The following is a 14810-nucleotide window of genomic DNA, read 5'->3' as shown; positions in this document are numbered from 1 at the left end:
GACCTTGAATACAGATCATTTGAAATTATCCAGTCAGAGGAATAAAAACAAAAAAAAAAAATGAAAAGGTATGAAAAGCCTACAGGTTTGGGCTTCCCTGGTGGCACAGTGGTTAAGAATCTACCTGCCAGTGCAGGGGACATGGGTTCGAGCCCTGGTCCAGGAAGATACCACATGCCATGGAGCAACTAAGCCTGTGTGCCACAACTACTGAGCCTGCACTCTAGAGCCCGCAAGCCACAACTACTGAGCCTGCGTGCCACAACTACCGAAGCCCACGCACCTAGAGCCTGTGCTCCACAACAGGAGAAGACACCGCAATGAGAAGCCCACTCACTGCAACGAAGAGTAGCCCTCGCTCGATGCAACTAAAGAAAGCCCACACGCAGCAGTGAAGGTGCAATGCAGCCAAAAATAAATAAAAATAAAATAAAGGAATGTATATATATATATATATATATATATATATATATATAGGCTGCAGGTTTTATGGGACACCATATGAGAAACAATGTACACATCATTGGAGTACCAGAAGGAGAAAAGAGGGAGTAACAAATAGAAAGCTTATTTAAAGAAATAGTGGCTAAGAACTTCCCAAACCTTTGCAGAGATTAGGACATCAACGTTCATAAAACTAATAGGTCACCCCCCAAATTTAATCCAAAATCGTCTTCTTCAAGACAAGTTATATGACTGTCTAAAATCAAAGATAAAGAAAGAATTGTAAAGGAGCAAGATTAAAAAAAATGTTTTTCTCATACAAAGTAACACCCATAGGGCTATCAGTGGATTTATCAGCAGAGACATTAAAGGCCAAGGGAGAATGGAATGATATATGTAAAGTGCTGAAAGAAGGAAACTGAAAACCAAGAATACTTCACCCAGTAAAGTTGTCCATCGGAAATGAAAACAATGTGAAGACTTTCCCAAACAAATAAAAAGCTGAGGGAGTTCATCACCACTAGACATTCCACACAAGAAATGCTGAAGGGATTTATTCAAGCTGAAATACAAGGATGCTAAATAGTACATGAAAACATATGAAAATAAACAACACACTGGTAAAGGCAAGTATATGGTCAGATTCAGAATACTCATGTACCGTAGTATCATGGTCTCAGCATATATAAAACATTGAAATTATGTCAAGTATCTTTTCTGACCAGAATGGTATGAAAGTAAAAATCAACAACAGGAGAAAAGCTAGAAAATTCACATATATGTGGAAATGAAAAAACACTCTCCTGAACAGTCAATGAATCAAAGATGAAATTAAAAATTCTAGACCTAAAATTTATAGGAAACTGCAAAAGACCTCAAATAACCAAAGCAACCCTGAGAAAGAAGAACAAAGTAGGGGGCATAACACTTCATGATTTCAAGCTATACTATAAAGCTATAGTAATCAAAGCTGTATAGTACTGACATAAAAACAGACAAATAGACCAATGGAACAGAATTGAGAGCCCAGAAGTAAACCCAAGTACATACGTTCAACTAATATTTGACAATGGAGCCAAGATTGCTCAATGGAAAATAGACAATATCTTCAATAAATGGTGCTGGGAAATTTGATATTCACATGGAAAAGAATGAAACTAGGCCCTACATTACACGATTCACAAAAACTAAATCAAAATGGATTAAAGACTTATAAGACCTGAAACTATGAAACTTCTAGAAGAAAATATAAGGAAAAAGCAACTTGACAAGGGTCTTGACAATGATTTTTTGGATCTGACATGTAAAGCACAAGCAAAAAAATAAACAAGTAAGACTATATAACACTAAAAATCTTCTGCACAGCAAAAGAAACAATCAACAAAGTGAAGAGACAACTTATGAAATAAAAAACTATTTGCAAACCATATATCTGATAAAGGGCTAATAACCAAAATATATAAAGAACTCATACAACTCAGTAGCAAAAAAAAAAAATCCCACAGGAAAACAACAACAACAACAAAACCCAAAACCAATATGATTAAAAAATAGGCAGAGAGAAAAAAAACACTATAGACATTCCTCAAAGAGATTACTTAAGAGGGAGAATAGGAGAAGGTTGTGGGTGGAATCCTAGAGAGCAATGTCATTGAATGACTGTGTTTATGGGGAGAGGTGTAAGAAACTGAAAAGCCCAGGAAACCCAAAGAGGAGAGTTTCAAGCAACTCCACCCTGGTGTAGTCTCCAGGTCACTGGAAATCACTGCCTTTTCACCTCAGGCAAATGGCCACATCGCCTCTCATGTGCCTAATCCTTCAGGTCAATACATGTTCCTCCACAGTCTTTCCAGTCCCCTAGTGATGTAAAATCAACCCATCTTTAGTTTCTTTACCTCAGCATACTTCTGGGTGACTGGATAATTAAAGTTTCCAAGAAATTTGAACTACTGGGTTAATGATATAACAGGTAATACTCTTATTGTAACAACTGCATGCTCTCAAAGGAGCGTTAATGTCAGAATTCTCGCCCCTCAGCAGTTCCCTTGGCAGGAGGGCATATCATGACCTCTCTCAAATTGGACCAAATAAGAGAAGAGTTACTTCACCATATTCTGTTCAAATTTCATATAATCTTTTGTTGTCTTCACAATGAAGGTATTTCTCAATAAATTTATCTTGAATTTAAAAAAAATAGGCAGAGGATCTGAATAAACAATTTTCTAAAGAAGACATGCATATGGCCAAAATATACATGAAAAGATGCTCAACATCACTAATCTTCAAAGAAATGCAAATCAAAAGCATGAGATATCACCTCACACCTGTTAGAGTGTTTCTTCTCAAAAAGACAAAAAAATAACTGGTGGTGTGGATGTGGAGAAAAGTGCACACTTGTGCACTATTTGTGAGATTATAAATTGATGAAACCAGTAAGGAAAATAGTATGGAGGATCCTCAAAATTAAAAAGAACTACCACATGATCTAGCAGTTCCACTTCCACTAATATATCCAAAGGAAATGTAAGCACTAACTCAAAAAGATACATGTACCCCCATGTTAATAGCAGCATTATTTACAATAGCCAAGACATGGAAACAACCTAAGTGTCCATAGATGGCTGAATGGGTAAAGAAGTTGTGGTATAAATAACAAAGGAACATTATTCAGCCGTAAAAAACGAGGAAATCCTGCATTTGTGACAACATGGATAGACCTTGAGGGCACTATGCTAAGCGAAATGTCAGACAAAGAAATGATTTCATTAATATGTGAAATATAAAAAAAAAACCATAGAAAAAGAGACAAGATTTGTGGTTACTGGAGGCAGAGAGTGGAGGAGGGGAAATTAGAGGAATATGATTGAAAGGTACACACTATCAGTTATAAGATAAATAAGTACAAGGGCTGTAATGTACAACATGATGACTATAGATACCACTTGTATATTTATGAAAGTTGTTAGAGAGTAAATACTAAGATTTCTCATTACAAAAATATTTTTTCCATTTCTTTTTTGTATCCATATGAGATGATGAATGTTAACTAAACTTATGTGGTAATCATTTGCAATATATATAAGTCAAACTTCTATGCTGTATACCTGAAACTCACACAGTGAAGTATGTCAATTATATCTCAATAAAACTGGAAAAATAGCATAAGCTCATATTAACAATAAAATGTGTTTAGTGAACACCAACAAAAAATCTAGGGTGATATCACCAAGATGGTGATATAGTTTCTGACTTTACTCCCCCTCACAAAAGGAAAAAATTAACAATTACTCGAGGACAAGACACCACTGAGAGAATCCCAGAACACTGAGGTGAAGCTGCAGCACAACCTTACACCACAGAGACAAAGACAGACTGCATTAGAAGGGTAAGAGAAATGGCTACATGCTAACTGCATTGCCCCTTCCAAGCACAGCACCAAGTAGAGAGGTCTCCCCTGAGCCTATGCTTCTTTCAGTGGGAAAAGAGAGCCTGGGGGAACATACAACGGCCCCAAGCATTGTGGGTCACTTTGTGGGAGCCCCTTCCCTAGTCTTTCCTCCTAGGGATTTCAGGAGAATCTGTGGGGTTCAACCACTGGTAGTCTGTGACAGAGAAGGAGGAAGGGGCTTGCAACAACCAGCACTTGGATCTTGGCAAACTGAGTTCCTACCCACAGAGGCCAAGTAGCAGTCCCAGTCAGCAGTTTTGTTCATCCACAGAACCAAGTCAGTGGCATGCTCTGACCAGAGAACTTGGTGGGGTGCAGGTCTGCCTGATTAGGATCCTCAAATGAAGATTTTGCCAGTCCTGGATTCTGCTTTGTCCACAATAAGGCAAAGGAGCTGAGTCATAGCCCCACACAATACAAAGTATATCTACAAGCCCTATCTGAACAGAAGGGCTGGCAAGAATATCTGCAATGCACTTTGCTGTGTAACCCAGCAAGGTAGAGCTGAGAATCAGGTGGGCAGAACTGATAACCCTCAGAGCAAAACAAGTACTGTGCATGGAAAGTTCTCCTGCTATCCCCAGGCAAGGGAATTAATTCATAGCCACACCTGTTGCCAAGTGTAGCTCCCAGCCTCACCCAACCAGAAAGCCTGTTCAAGAAAATTTGGGGGAGTTGTCTGAAGTGGGCCCTCCTTGTCCCGCCCAAGCTGGAGAGCTGAGTCATAACCTTCCCTGCAGTAGAACATGGTTCCTGGCCCCATGTAACCAGAAGGGGTGGTGAGAATTCTTGGAAGCTGCATAACCCACCAATGCTCAAGCCAAGAGGTGGGTGAGTAGACACAATAGTCTTCAGAGCAAAGTCAATGGCCCTATTTGACCATGAAGCATGGAATGCAGACAGTCTTGAGTCGAGACCACAAAAAAAGCATTGCTAGCCTTGCAGCTGCTTTTCTCACTGCACCCAGGCAGGAAAAATAATTTATAGCCCTGTTCACTATTTAATACAGCCTTCAGCCCACTCAAGCAGTGAACATAACAAGAACACACAGGAAACTGTGTAGTCCATCCAACAGATCCGCTTACAGTGGCACACGAACAGAAATCACAGCTCATGGCTTTCACAATCTGCAGAATAAAATCAGTGGCTTCACTTGACAAGGGAATCCAGTGCACACTCTTGCTTGATCTGGTTCCCCAAACAACATGCTATACAAGCCCTGGGGCATGTCCTGCTGTCCCACCAGAGCAGGGAAGCTATCCTTCTATAAATATTCCAATAAATTGTAGAGGAAGGAATACTTCCAAACTCATTTTATGAAGCCAGAATCACCCTGATACCAAAACCAGACAAAAATATGACCAAAAATGGAAATTACAAACCAATATCACTGATGAACATAGAAGCAAAAATCCTAAACAAGCTGAATCCACCAATACATTAAAAGGATCATACATTGTGATCAAGTGAGACTTATCCCAGGAATGCAAGGATGGTTCAGTATCAGAAATTCAATCGATGTGATGCATACACCACATTAACAAATTGAAGAGTAAACACAGTATTTTCATCCCAATACATATAGAAAAACTTTTGAGAAAATTCAACATCCGTTTATGATAAAAACTCTCCAGAAAATGAGTATAGAGGGAACATAGCCCAATATAATAAAGGCCATATATGATAAGCCCACAGCTAACATCATACTCAATGTTGAAAAGCTGAAAGCAATCCCTCTATGATCAAGAACAAGATAAGGATGCCCACACTTGCCACTTTTATTCAACATGGCAGTGGAAGTCCTAGTCACAGCAATCAGACAAGTAAAAGAAATAAAAGGAATCCAAACTGGAAAGGAAGAAGTAAAACTGTTCACTGTTCACAGATGACATGATACAATACGTAGAAAACCCTAAAGAAGGCACCAAAAAAACCACTAGAGCTCACCAGTGAATTCAATAAAGTTGCAGGATACAAAAGTAATATGCAGAAATCTGCTGCATTTCTATACACTAACAGTGAACTACCAGAAAGAGAAATTAAGGAAACAATCCTATTTACCATAACATCAAAAAAGAATAAAATGCATATGAATAAACTGACCTAAGGAGGTTAAAGATCTGTAACCGGAAAACTATATGACAAAGATGAAAGAAATTGAAGATGACACAAACAGATGGAAAGAAATACAGTGTTAATGAATTGGAAAAATTAATATTGTTAAAATTACCCAGGCACTCTACAGATTCAATGTAATTCCTATCAAAATACCAAAGGCATATTTCACAGAATTGGAACAATTAATTTTAAAAATTGTGTGGAAACATAAATGACCCCAAATAGCCAAAACAATCTTGAGAAAGAACAGAGAACAGAGCTAGAGGTATCACGCTCCCTGATTTCAGACCATACTACAAAGCTACAGTAATCGAAGTAGTATAGTACTGGCACAAAACAGACACAGATCAATGGAACAGAATAGAGAGCTCAGAAATAAACCCACGCACCTATGGTCAATTAATCTATGACAAAGGGGATGAGAATAAATAATGGAGAAAAGACAGTCTCTTCACAAGTGGTGCTGGAAAACCTGAACAGCTTCATGTAAAAGAATGAAATTAGAACATTTTCTAACACCATATACAAAAATAATATAAAAATGGATTAAAGATCTGTATGTAAGGCCAGAAACCATAAAACACCTAGAAGAAAACATAGGAAGAACACTGACACAAATCATGGTAATATTTTTGGGATCGGTCTCCTAAAGCAAAAGAAACAAAGGCAAAAATAAACAAATGGGACATAATTAAACTTAAATGCTTTTGCACAACATAGGAAACCATTGACAAAACAAAAAGTCAGCCTACTGAATGGGAAAAAATATTTGCAAATGATATGACTGATTAGGAGCTGATATCCAAAATATATAAACAGCTCATATAATTTAATATTTTAAAAAGAACCTGATTTTAAAATGGGCAAATGACCTGAATAGACATTTTTCCAAGGAAGACATATAGATGGCCAAAAAGCACATGAAAAGATGCTCAACATTGCTAATCATCAGGGAAATACAAATCAAAACCATAATGAGGTATCACTTCCTACCTGTCAGAATAGCTATCATCAAAAAGTCGACAAAGGGGCTTCCCTGGTGGCGCAGTGGTTGAGAGTCCACCTGCCGATGCAGGGGACACGGGTTCGTGCCCCGGTCTGGGAGGATCCCACATGCCATGGAGCGGCTGGGCCCGTGAGCCATGGCCGCTGGGCCTGCGCCTCCGGAGCCTGTGCTCCGCGATGGGAGAGGCCGCGGTGGTGAGAGGCCCGCGTACCACAAAAAAAAAAAAAAAAAAAAAAAAAAAAAAAGTCGACAAATAACAAATGTTGGAGAGGGTGTGGGGAAAAGGGAATCCTCATATATTGTTGGTGGGAATGTAAATTGGTGCAGCCCCTTTTGAAAACAGTATTGGGTTCCTCAAAAAACTAAAAATAGAACTCTCATATGATTTAGCATTACCACTGCTGTGTATATATCTTAAGAAAACAAAAATACTAATTGAAAAATATACATACACCCCAATGTTCATAACAGCATTATTTACAATAACCAAGACATGGAAGAAGCAACCTAAGTGTCCATCAACATATGAATGGATAAAGAAGATGTGGCATATATATATATATATATATATATATACACACACACACATACACACACACGCATATACACACAATGGAATATTACTCAATCATAAGAATGAAGTTCTGTTCTTTGCAACATGGATGGACCTAGAGGGTATTATGCCAGACAGAGAAAGACAAATACTGTATGTTATCACTTATATGTGGAATCTAAAAATAAAAGAAACAAATATATATAACAAAACAGAAACAGACAGATATAGAGAACAAACTAGTGGTTATCAGTGGAGAGAAGGAAGGAGGGAGCTGCAAGATAGCAGTAGCGAATTAAGAGATACAAACTACTATGTATAAAATAAATAAGCAGCAAGTATATATTGTACAGCACAGGGGAGTATAGCCATTATTTTGTAATAACTTCAAATGCAGTATAATCTATAAAATATTGATATCTATTATATATAATCTACAAAAATATTGAATTCCTATGTTGGGCACCTAAAACTAATATAATACTGTAAATGAACTATATTTCCTTTTATTAAAAAAGAGAAAAAAGAGAAAAAGAATAAAGGTAAAGTGTTTACATTCTCAAGTCAGTAATTAGTTAATATGCGAAATGGTTTTGTTTTCCAAAAGAAAAACCGCTATGAAAATAAAATATAGGAAGAATGAAAATAAATGAGCAAACCAAAATATAAGCACTCTAGCAAATTCTTTGTCATGCAAGCCTCAACAGTGGAAAGGAGCTCAAATTTTTGTGGGATACAGAGATGAGCGCAAATACTGGTTCTTCCTTCTGGACTTATGAGCCCACTTCTAAATACTTTCAGTGGTAAAAGTTCAATTTTTGGATTTTGAATAAGAGACAAAAAAATTACATTAGGCTTTAACCATTTTTAACTATGTTTGGTTAAAAGATAAGTAATTTTACCCCTCCCCCTATAGATATAATAACCAATGGAAATAAGTCAACTATTTTAACATTTCCTTTGCTAATTGAATGTTACAAATATCAAAAGTTGAAAATTTCAGTATAATGTTTCACATAAATGTGACCCAATAATGTGAAAATATTAGAAAAATTAATGTCCTGTCCTGGTACCTTATGTCAAAAGATTAAATAATGAGGACTAGCCTCAATTATTTTAAACAGAATTCTAAGTAGTTCTATTTTGTAGGGAGAACTAAAATATTACCAAATTTACTATATTATTTTAAATATCAAAATGCTTCTAAGAAAACAACATATCTTATGGATGGCAGTTTGAGCCACATAATAAGTGGCAGCCACTACTAGTGACTTCTGAAAAGCTGGTACAATCACATTTAAATGTTGGAATTATTAGAAAACAAAAAAATTCAGGGAACCAATGGTTCCTTTACACCAAAACCTCTTGTTCCTCTCTCCAATGTTTATATTTGAAAATCACTTTTTACCTCCCAGCAATAATAATGCATTTTCATTTCTGGAAATTGACCAAGAGCAATACATGGCTTCCCAAACGTATGTATTGCGATGAAATCATTGTGATATTTCTGCATACTGTTAAATGGGGGAAAGTAAGAAAGTGGTATTATGAGGATGACCAAAGCAAGCTAAAGCCACAGAATTCAGAACTTAAACTAGGCTTGAGTCTCATAGGCCTTATTTCATGTGGGAAGAGAGATCAGCCATATATTCCCTAATGATTTGGTTTCAAGGACTCCTGGAACAAACCCTTTTTTCTGTACTCCCTGGCCAAGTGGGTAGCCCAAATGCAAGATGATTTTTCTGGGCCTTTGCCCAGGTAGTAACTTGTAACTGAGTCAAGCATAAATGAGAAAACCTTGAGGACAGCTGGGAGCTGGGGTGTGTTCAGAGATCCAGCCTTAAACTATGCTGAACTCACGCACTCTTACCAAGTGAGTATCTAGAGTTGAGATCTGGGAGAACACTGTCTCCCCTAAACAGAGACTAAGAATCCTGACCCACACTCACTTTCCATGGCCCAGTGGCTTCCTCTCATGGCAGATGATTCAAGTGAAGCCGGTAGTCAGGGCAAAGGATGCCTTTGGCCACCAGCACTGTGAGAGCCACTCCTTCAGCGTTTGGAATTACCACAGAAATCTACTGGTGACACTAAGATCCACAGTCATGTATTATCTTTGAGTTGTGGCTAAGTAAGCACTAGGTCAGTAGGACAAGCACCTCACCAGGTCACTTCCTGCCTCTCCTCTGTCTGCTTAAGAATGCAGCAAACCTTTTGGATGAACTCTGCCTCCTATAGGGTGATGACACCTTCTACCATATATTCTCATCCCCTCACCTAGGAATAGAATGGTTGGAATAGAATGATCAAATTCTGGGGGATTGATTGGAAAAGTCTCAGGGGATTCTATGTGAAAATTTAGACAAAGGTCTTTCTAATCAGCTGGAATTAACTGTCATGTTAGAAGTACAAAAAGTATATCATTTATAGTAGAGTTTACCTATCTCATAGGATTGTTGTGGAAATAAAGGTGCAATGTCCACACAAAGGGCTATATATGTAATGAAGGCATAATAAATATAAGAACTCATTCTTTTTGTCATTTTAGCAGTAAGGAAATAAAGGTCAAAAGAGTTAATTAAGCATGTCCAGGTCAAACAGTATTCATGAAGTGGAGACATGATTCAAATGGAAATCTTTCAGAATTCAGTGCCTGCCCCACTCTGTGATACCTTTTCTTACCCTTATGTGATATTGTTTTCCCTGACCCCCCAACTTCAGCTATGTGCTCATCTTCCCACGTTCTTCAGGTCAGACAAGAGCTCTGCTTTCCATTCAGTCACTCACACTAGAAACTATAGCAAGAAAATGAAACAAAGGGGAAATTCAGTCAGAAGGGTACCAGTGACCAATACTTACATGCAGTGCTTGTCTAGTGTAACAAAAGAAAAATTATACTACCTATAACTTTTCTCAATAATAATAGAGTCTGTAATCAAGTAGATAATGCACATAAGTGACAAGCTCCAGGTGCAGCAGCTGTTCCCCAAATTGTATTCTTGGATGCCTTTATTTAATTCTGCAAACATTGTTCTCTCTGTAACTACTTCTACATTCATGCTATCACTGGCCTAGTAAAACCTCTCTTTGTTTACTGCCTGAATGAAGGCAGAAGTTATCAAAACTGTTTCAATTGCCATTCCTCTTGTATATCTATAATCCAAACACAGGTGAGAGGAGAAATGGAAATGCATATTTAAGCACAAGATGATTGCTCCTATGACCATTCACAAAGTTAAGTCTAACATACTAACATGGCATAAAATGAAATCCATGATCTGTTACCTAGCCCCTGCTTTTCATCCTGCCTTTTACTTCATCACTTGCCTTTGATTTTTTTTTAACATCTTTATTGGAGTATAATTGCTTTACAATGGTGTGCTAGCTTCTGCTTTATAACAAAGTGAATCAGTTATACATATAAATATGTTCCCATATCTCTTCCCTCTTGCGTCTCCCTCCCTCCCACCCTCCCTATCCCACCCCTCTAGGTGGTCACAAACCACCAAGCTGATCTCCCTGTGCTATGCGGCTGCTTCCCACTAGCTATCTATTTTACGTTTGGTAGTGTATATATGTCCATGCCACTGTCTCACTTTGTCACAGCTTACCCTTCTGCCTCCCCATATCCTCAAGTCCATGCTCTAGTAGGTCTGTGTCTTTATTCCGGTCTTACCCCTAGGCACATCATGACCTTTTTTTTTTTCTTAGATTCTATATATATGTTTTAGCATACAGTATTTGTTTTTCTCTTTCTGACTTACTTCACTCTGTATGACAGACTCTAGGTCCATCCACCTCACTACAAATAACTCAATTTCATTTCTTTTTATGGCTAAGTAATATTCCATTGTATATGTGTGCCACATCTTCTTTATCCTGGGCATATACCCTGAGAAAACCATAATTCAAAAAGACTCATGTACCAAAATGTTCATTGCAGCTCTATTTACAATAGCCAGGACATGGAAGCAATCTAAGTGCCTTTGATTTCTTAGCAATTTTCTCTCAAGGATCCCAGAAATGTTTGTACTCCATGAGTAAAACACATTCCTTCATCACTTTTTGCTGTTAATTTCAATGTCAAAATGTGTCTAAGGGGCTTATGGATTCTGGACTTGTTTGTAGTGTGTGTATGTGTATGTTTATGTATGTCTGCTCATGTTGATCAGCCAGGTCTTCAACAGAAAAGAGAAAGTGGGGTCACAGTTAGTAAAGGAATTATTTACACAGATGTGGCCAGAGAGTCAGGAAAGCTGAAAGGAGATAAAGACAGTAACCCAAAGCTAAAAATAGCAGGAAATCCACTACCACTCCTGGGCCTAAAGGAGCAAATGGAGGGAGTCTATAATTTGTTATTTCTATGGATAAAGCATTCATGAATTGCTTCTACAGTAAGAAATTTGTGCTTAAGCATGAAAAAAACTCAATGTGGAGGAGTAGAGACTTAAGGAAAATATCATTATTGAAACATGGATCTTGTATTCTCAAAAGTCAATGATCAGCTAATGTCTGAGATGGTTTTATTTTCCTCAAGAAAAACTGATATGTGAATAAAATATTGGAGAATACTTTTTTAAAGATAGCACTAAAAAATTCTAATACACATCCCTTCCTCATACCAGCCTCAAAATGATTAGGAGATCAGTTTTTGTGGGAGACAGAAGTAAGAGCAAGTCCTTGCGCTTTCACTCATTGGTTAAGTGTCCATTTTGGTTTAGAGTTCCAGACCCCATACCAAAATTTATGAACCTACTAAATCTACTTAAGAAAGTAAGTGGTCCATTTTAAGTTTATTTTTTAAAGGCTGATTTTTGGTTTGGGATAAAAGGGAAAGAATGTATTACATTAATGGTTAAGAACAAAGTGAGTAATCCAAGTAGTATTCACAGGGCCCTTGCAGGAATAACTGATGGAAATGAACCAGCTCCACAGTTCACATAATTTTACCAAGATAAGTAAATAGAAAAGAGACAGTTCAGTGTGTCACATGAATGCGCTCCTATAGCCCCAATAATTTGGAATACTATTAGAAAAGATTATGTATTTTCCAAGTAGCAAGTGTCAACAAGTTTAAATAATGAGGACCATCCTTAATTATATTAAGCACTGCCATTGATCGTTCTCTGTTGAGTGAAAATGAAAGAGGAAAATAATAAAACAGGGTAAGCTTAAATTTTATGAAGTAAACCATAATAATTAATTTAATTTAATTATCAGTAGACTTCTAAGATTTTATTTTCTCTCAATACCAGCTTTACTGAAAAAGGAAGTGTTGAATGCTATTAAGGATTTCTGGAAAGCAGTTATAATCATTTTTAAATGGTGACCTCATTCTGAAAAAAAAAACTTCAACGGCTACCTGTAATGACCTTAATCAAGTCACAAATATTAGGAAACATATAAATTTAGAATTGGAAAGTACTTCAAATAAGATCAAAGTCAAGATTGTTCTTTTTGAGATCAATATATGTTTAATTCTTAATGCATTCACGGTTTCAAAGAAAGTAAATGAAAATAATCTGCCTGTATGTTTGCTATTAGTTGATCATTTTGCTGCTAACAAAACTATGAAAAGCTTTTCTGTGAAATGCCCTGGAGAGCATAACACTGGAAATTTTCTTCAGCTTCTCATTTTAACCATGGAAAGTATTACAAAAACTTTTGCCACATCATCACAGATGTATATTTTCTTTAATAATTTGTCTGTTATTTGTATGCCAGAGACACTTTGTAAGCCCAGTTGTAAGGAGAGTAGTGTCAGGGTAAAATTGAGCATTGAACTTGGAGGTAGCTTTCCAAGATATCTTCCTGAATCACCACACCAGCAAATAGAATCTGTATCACACATCTTCAAAACGAATTTCATTTTCCAATCACTGTGGTTTGTTATCTTACAGGTAATATGAAAAGGCACTTCTAGAATTACTGTATCTGGGACTGTCTCCAAAGACAGCCTCATGTTTCCATAACCTGGAGCCTCTCGTTCAATTTTAATTGTCTGTAGCATTGCCATTTCACCTAGATTTCTTTTCCACACTATATCCAATTTTCCCATTTTGCTAGTCCTCTAATGGTAGCAGCTTTTTCTGAAAATTCCTGCTTGAGCTGAAGCTGGTATAAATACTGGCGTCCTTCCATTGACTACAAAAAGTTCTCATTCCAAAGGTACACTCATCTTCTCCAGCCTGATAGACAGTATTTAATTCTGCCCCAGTGTACATTTCAGACGGCTTTAAGGAAACCTTTTGTATAAAGACAGTTGAAGATGAAATATTCTGAATCTGGATTTCAAGAAAAAAGTCACTCATCTCTGAATTATAAAACTTAGTTTTAACTTCAAATGGTGAGAGGAATGAAAGTAGCACAGTTTCATTAAAAACATCTTTCCTTCCACACTGTGTTGAATAGATACTGAACCCACAGGGGCAACTCTTCCAATGTCTATTACTTTGTCATAGATGACATCATCAGTACAACAATTGGATGCAAGTTCTGCCACAGCCATGGAGACTGAGAGGTGTGAAGGCTGAGTACTTGTCTGAAAATTAGTGTTTGCAATATGATTTTTACAACTTAATTTCAATCACTGGGAATTCTCACATAAATAGAATTATTTTTCCTCTCACAACGTAGTTCTAAGGATTTATGATGAATTCAAACTTTCCCCCAGTTATTGACATTGCTGGTGGAGGGTCACCTGTCATGATCTGGTTAGAGAAATTACTAGGTAAGTTATTATCTTCACATGTGACTGAAAAGTTGGTGAATAAATTATGCTTAGTAGACAGAATCATTTTGAATATCAGAAAGATCTCCTGTAATGGATTCCCTTCCACTTTGACCACAACTTTGCCCCAATGTTTTAAAAAGCAACTGAGGTTTAATCAGGTATGACAAGATGACAGACACAGAGACAACTGCTTTTGAAAGAACAGTTTATTAGTCTTGACCTAAAATAAACAGACTGCCAGTTATTTCTCCAGGCAAAATGTGTTTATTTGGGATCAGCAAAGAGTTGTAGTTCGAGATCTGCAACCATGGTGAGCCATGTATAAGTGCCCATATAGCAAGGGAAGGAGAACTCTTATAGAAAGGGAAAAGGAAGTTTGGAGGGGTACAATAAACAGAGTCCATGGCTTTTCATTGGCTGAATTGTTGTCAGGAAAGAAGAGCTCTTCCTTCCTTTCATTGGCCTTTCCTAACATTGTAAGACATACTGCCCTTTTCCGGGCTATCAA

At 37.2% G+C, this 14810-nt stretch overlaps 1 pseudogene; it reads right to left on the bottom strand.

The window, feature by feature from the left end:
• Window positions 1–13192: 13192 nt before the first annotated feature.
• On the bottom strand, window positions 13193–14077 carry LOC101279422 (trafficking protein particle complex subunit 13-like; annotated as a pseudogene).
• Between the last annotated feature and the right edge of the window lie 733 nt (window positions 14078–14810).

This window comes from Orcinus orca, chromosome X (genome assembly GCF_937001465.1).
Source record: "Orcinus orca chromosome X, mOrcOrc1.1, whole genome shotgun sequence".
NCBI classification, from domain to species: Eukaryota; Metazoa; Chordata; class Mammalia; order Artiodactyla; family Delphinidae; genus Orcinus; species Orcinus orca.
This window is presented reverse-complemented; position numbering and strand designations above follow the sequence as displayed.